A 5,606-nucleotide genomic window follows, 5' to 3' on the forward strand; every position below is an offset into this window, starting at 1 on the left:
GTATAACTCAAGCATGAATTGCCAATTATTCTCTTTCTTCCTTTCCTTTTCTATCTCAATTGTTGATCCATCTTTTTTTTTTTTTAAATTTGTGATTTGCGCATGAATTTTTTGCCTTGAAAGAGTGGCAGCAATCAAATTAAATATCAACGTACTAGTAAAAGGATAGGCCAATTCGGGAATCCTAGATTTTATGAAAACCAAGTTTTCTTTAGCTTTTTATAGTTTAATTTATACGTCATCCATGAAATCATTTTTCTGGATTTTTTTCTAAGGGAATTTATATGTATCTTTGTACAAAATTACTCTCCAAATATTAATTTGGTTACAATTTTTCTTTAACATACTTTGTATTTACATAACACCCATTACAATTACAGTTTACGATGGAGATGTTTGAGCTTGAAACTATTATATATACCTGGTACAAAATACACTTTACAGTATTTTTTGCTAATTTAATTTGTGATTACATAAACAATAAATATCAAAATGAGTAGAATATAACTTTATGTAGTGCACCTTGCAATCGGTGCATATATTATCTTTGAGTAACCCCTTTATAGTTTTCCCAACATGTACCGGCTTGTTAGATCATGAGATGAAAAATAATTTAATGTACATTTAAATTTGACCTGTTTAACTTATAAACTTTACCATAAAATATACTCGGTTCCCATGTATGACTAAATTATTAATATTTATACCAATATATTAAAAGGCGTTTTTAAGAACATCGATGTCCTACGTAGTCCTTTTTTGTTGCGCCACGTCATCTTCCCAACATTTTATGACGCCACATCATCACTCAAACAATGTCACATCACCCATGCAACCAACATTACTCCATATAAAAACATAAGGATAAGGAGGTTCGAACCCAAACCCTCAACCTCTAATAACAAAGATGACTATTTAATAATCTAAGCCAATTATAAACTATGTTATTAATATGTAAAAAAAAATATATAAGTGCAAGCCGTAAGCTTCAATTTAAAAAAAAAAAAAAAAAAAAAAACTCTAAGAATAACTCAATTTTGATTTGACAATGACAATTGCAGTTTTGAAAAGCCTTTAAAAAAATTTATCGATTGCATGTTTACAATAGTACCAATTTGGAGCAACGCCCGAGCTACTCACTAGTTCCTTAATTAATTGAAGATCTTTGCAATTATTATTATGTTTCTCCGGCCTGTATGTCTTTCCATGTTCATATTGTACATACCTCTATAGGCTGTATTCGTGTTCATGTTCGTACCATGTAATATAGAATCTCATTTATTATTTCAAACTTTTACCGAGTACGCAAATTATATGTTGGTGGGAGTCCAGCACTACATTGGAGTGAGTTTGCATGCAATATATGGTGTAATTTCATAAATTGTGATAACTTGTCTCCTATTTGATATTGGTTGATTAGCTACTTTTGTTGCTATTATTCACATAACAATTGGACGTTTTTGGGGTATGTATATTTGCCGTAGAATTGAAGGCAATGTGTTTTGTGGCAATGCAAAATTATTGTTCGTTCTATTAAGCTACATACCAATCAGATGAAATCCTGAGTCAAATTTTTATGTGCTGTCTACTAGCTAGTTTTATTAGATAATTAGACATAATTCTTGACTATTGTACATGTGAGAGATCTGATCTTTTTTACTATAGATTTTTCTGTTGTACTCATCAAGCTCCAATTTCAATTAACAAATTACTAGTATTATTTTTGGTTTGGTTAAAGAAATTACTTATATTATCAAACCTTCAAACGATTGTTATGATCTTGAAGATTGTCATTTACTCCATAATTTATATGGTATACACATGTGGTCCGTTATTAGAGGTGAAAATTATTCTGATAAAATCTTGCCCAAGGCATGTCCAAAGAAGCCCATTAATGGCCCACTTTGAAGCCCAGTCCATTGATTATTTATAAGTTTGTATCACATTCTCAATGAATACACAATTCAAGTAAGACATCACTCGGTTTCAAAAAAATAAGTAAGACACAAGTCAGTAATAATTACAGTTAGATATACCTAATTAATTCTAAGTTAAGCACTAGGGTTTAATATTTCTTTGGTCATTTGCTAACATAACTTTCATAAACATGACATGAATGCAGCATATATACTTCATACATCTATAACACTTAAAAGCCAAATTGGTGGAAAATGGGTTCCTTCACTACAATTTGCTTATGAACATTACCCTTAAAAAAAGTCTATTTACCAATTTCTCTTTTGTTGTAGGTTGCACATGCAAGGCTGCTTTCTTAGGCTACCAGGTGATCATGGAGCTGCTTCTCAGTTGGTCACCTCAGCTTGAAGCTCTTTTTGGATGAGGTGTTTTGTGGAGTAGCATATAGCTGATTTAATTGTATTAATAGTTACTTGAATCATAGGTTCATGTATTTAGTGTTGTTTTTAGCCTTTTTAGGTATTTTTTAGATGAACACATTCTCAACTGTATCATGTTTACTGTGATAATAAATTTAATGTGTTTGGTTTGATTAACTGTAATTTTCAGCTAAGCTTTGTTTGTTGTTGTTTCTTTAATTTCTTGTTTGTGGTTACTATTGACATCTTCCCATGGTGATGTTGCATGTTATTTGTTACTGTTTGAAAAGTCAGCTTATTAATTTTGTTGTTATTCAGCTTATTAATCTTCTTGTTTCGATTCATCGTTGATTTGCTTATTAATTGTATCACAATAATCGGATTTAGATTGATTGCTTATTAATTTAATTGATATCTAGCTTATGTTGATTTATTAACTTTGAGAAAGCATTTTTGCTATTAGTGTTAATTTCTTGGGGGATTAAGCAAAATATCAATTGCTTTATGTCAAGATAGATGTTCCTTTTGCTTTTCCAATCACAGAGTGTGCTTAGGACTTTAAAAGGAGTTGCACCTGATTTCCTGCTGTTTAAAAGGTTTTTTCATTGGATTTTAAAGTGAACAACAAAGACCAATGAGTTGCACCTGATCTGATTGACTGCTGGTTAAAGGTTTTTTCCCAAAGGATTTTAATGTGTAACAACAAAGAGCAATGCACATGCTTTGTATTAGACATGTTAAGATGTATTTGATGGCTCGGTTGATGTTGTATAATAGTTGTTTAAGCATGCTAAGCAAGTGGGATTTAGTTGAGAAATTCACATATCTAGGTGTATATAAAGGAAGTTGTTGCTATTGTTCTTCCTCAACAAAACAGAGGCAGAAAAAACCTCAAAAGGGAGAGAAAGAGGAAAGAAAACCTCCAACAGAGGTAGTGTTCAATGGCTATCTGGTTTCTATGAATTTAAATATTGGATCATAATGTAATAATGTGCACTATACCTGTCTTAAAATTGCCTTACATTGTATAAACTTACTACTGTACTAAGCCTTGATACAAAAAATTGGATATTGTATGGATTAAAGAACACATTCATTGATAGCAGATGGTTTATACTGACTTGGACATATAATATGGACTATTGATTAGTTTTGGTTTAGCAATCTGGTTGTTTGAATGGTTTTGAGGCATGACTGTTCTTAATTGTGGCATGTTTTGGTCTTAGTAGGTTGGAATTTGCTATAAGTTTTTAACATAAAAGGCTTAAACTATTTTTGTGATGATAATGGCTAGATTAAAAACAAAATGAAGTTTTTGGGTTGGCCTGAAAAAAAAACTAGTGTTATTAGCTTGGATCTTCAAAACTGTAGAAGATTCAATTTGTACAGTAATAGAGAATTATTGTGTTCTCAATGTTTATGTTTGACATGATCCTATTTTAGGGCCTATTAGTTCTTCAAATCAGTGAAATAGAATGCTTGCTTCTACCTATCAATAGAATTACTTGGAATGAAGATTATTGTTGTAGACAAATTGTTTTCCTTTTATTAATTTATTTTGTTGTTTCCTGATGTGTTTAGAGGCTTGTAAAATCAAAACTTGCTTCTTGCTTGTGCTGCAGAATCTACTGTAAGTGTTCATGCTTAGTTATTGCTTGATGGAGAGTCCTATTTTATTGTACTGCTGCTATAAATGTTGTTTATTTGGGATGGCTTGTTTTCTTAGCATGTATTTGTTCTGGCTGAGTGTGGTGGTCTTGTTTGTTGTTGTTACTTTTTGTAAAATTGTTGATAGTCAGCTCTACTTATTTTACCTGAAAAATGATATGGCTCTTGTTGAGTTATTTATTGTGGTTTATGGTGTTGGTTTTGTTTGTTGTTAGCCAATTAAGCATGCCCATTTAAATTATTATTGTTTGTAGATTTAAGGTACATAGCTGTGTGTTCTCAAGGTATTAGGAGGGTAGTATAATAAGGATTAAGTATATTTGTAGGAACTGTTAGAATGTTAAAGATGCAATGTAAGGTTGTCATTAGCTGCGGTAACCTCTTACAGTAGCCTAGCTTCTGATGGTATACATTGATCGTGCGCATAGTAAATGTGGTCAAAATTGATATAATTACCATGCTTTTATATATAGTGACCTCTAGGGAAATATTGTCAAATTGATATAATTACCTTACTTTTACATATTTTTTTGGGGTTTTGTTTGATTTCTTTGTTGTGCTTACTGAATTGGGTGCTTGAATTATAAATTGAGTAATGTTCTTGTGAATGAATTTTTTTTTTTTGGTAAGTAAGATTTTATTACCAAAAAAGAAAGAGGGCAAGCCCTCAACTCCAAACTACAATGACCTCAAGGGCCAAACAACCACCAAAGCAAAGCATCCAAACTTCAAAGAAAACAAAACAAAACAAAACAAAACAAAACAGCAAAAAGCTTACAAGGTAGCAGAAAACAAGACAAGAAGCAACCAAAAACTACACAAAATTTCTAAGGTTGTAGAGCCATTGAACTTGAGTTGTGGTCAAATTCTTGCTTATGAGTTGTTGGCTTCTTTCCATAACTTCCACACAAACCGCTTTGCACAGCTTATCTGGATGAATTACAGCTTTTTGCCAATAAGAGTGATTTCTGGCAAGCCATATATGATATAATAAGCTGTAAGAATAACAAGCACCACCTTCTTCTTAATGGGATCTCTTAAGCCTCTGATCCATTGCTTCCAAGCATTTTCAATGCTGAAATTCCTGTATTTCACACCAATCCAGCAACAGATATTCTTCATACATGTCTGACTGTAATTACACTTGAAAAACAGGTGTTACAGGTTTTCAGTTTTAGAGCCACAGAGCAGGCAGGCCTCATCTTCACAGATTCCTAGCTTAAAAAGTTTATCTCTCAATCTGAGCCTGGATGAGCAGCAATCCATGCTATAAAGGAGTTCTTTGAGACATTAAATTTGCTCCAAATCCATTTGGCCTAGCTAACATCAGGCATATTTCCTTGTAACCATCAGCAATTGAATAAGATTTATCAATCCACTGATTGCTGTCAAAGCCTGCTTTCATTTCTTTCTTGACCCTGCAAATTCTTTTCCAAGCCCACCCTGACCCTTTTCTTGGAACATAATCCCACCAATTCTTGTTTTTGATGTAAACAGGATGCACCGATTTAACCCAAAGAGGGCCCTTTTTGCAAGCCACTTTCCATACATGTTTGCCCAAAGCTGCCTTATTCCACATCAAGCAATTTCTGATTCCCATTC

This window comes from Chenopodium quinoa, unplaced genomic scaffold (genome assembly GCF_001683475.1).
Source record: "Chenopodium quinoa cultivar QQ74 unplaced genomic scaffold, ASM168347v1, whole genome shotgun sequence".
Classification (NCBI taxonomy): Eukaryota; Viridiplantae; Streptophyta; class Magnoliopsida; order Caryophyllales; family Amaranthaceae; genus Chenopodium; species Chenopodium quinoa.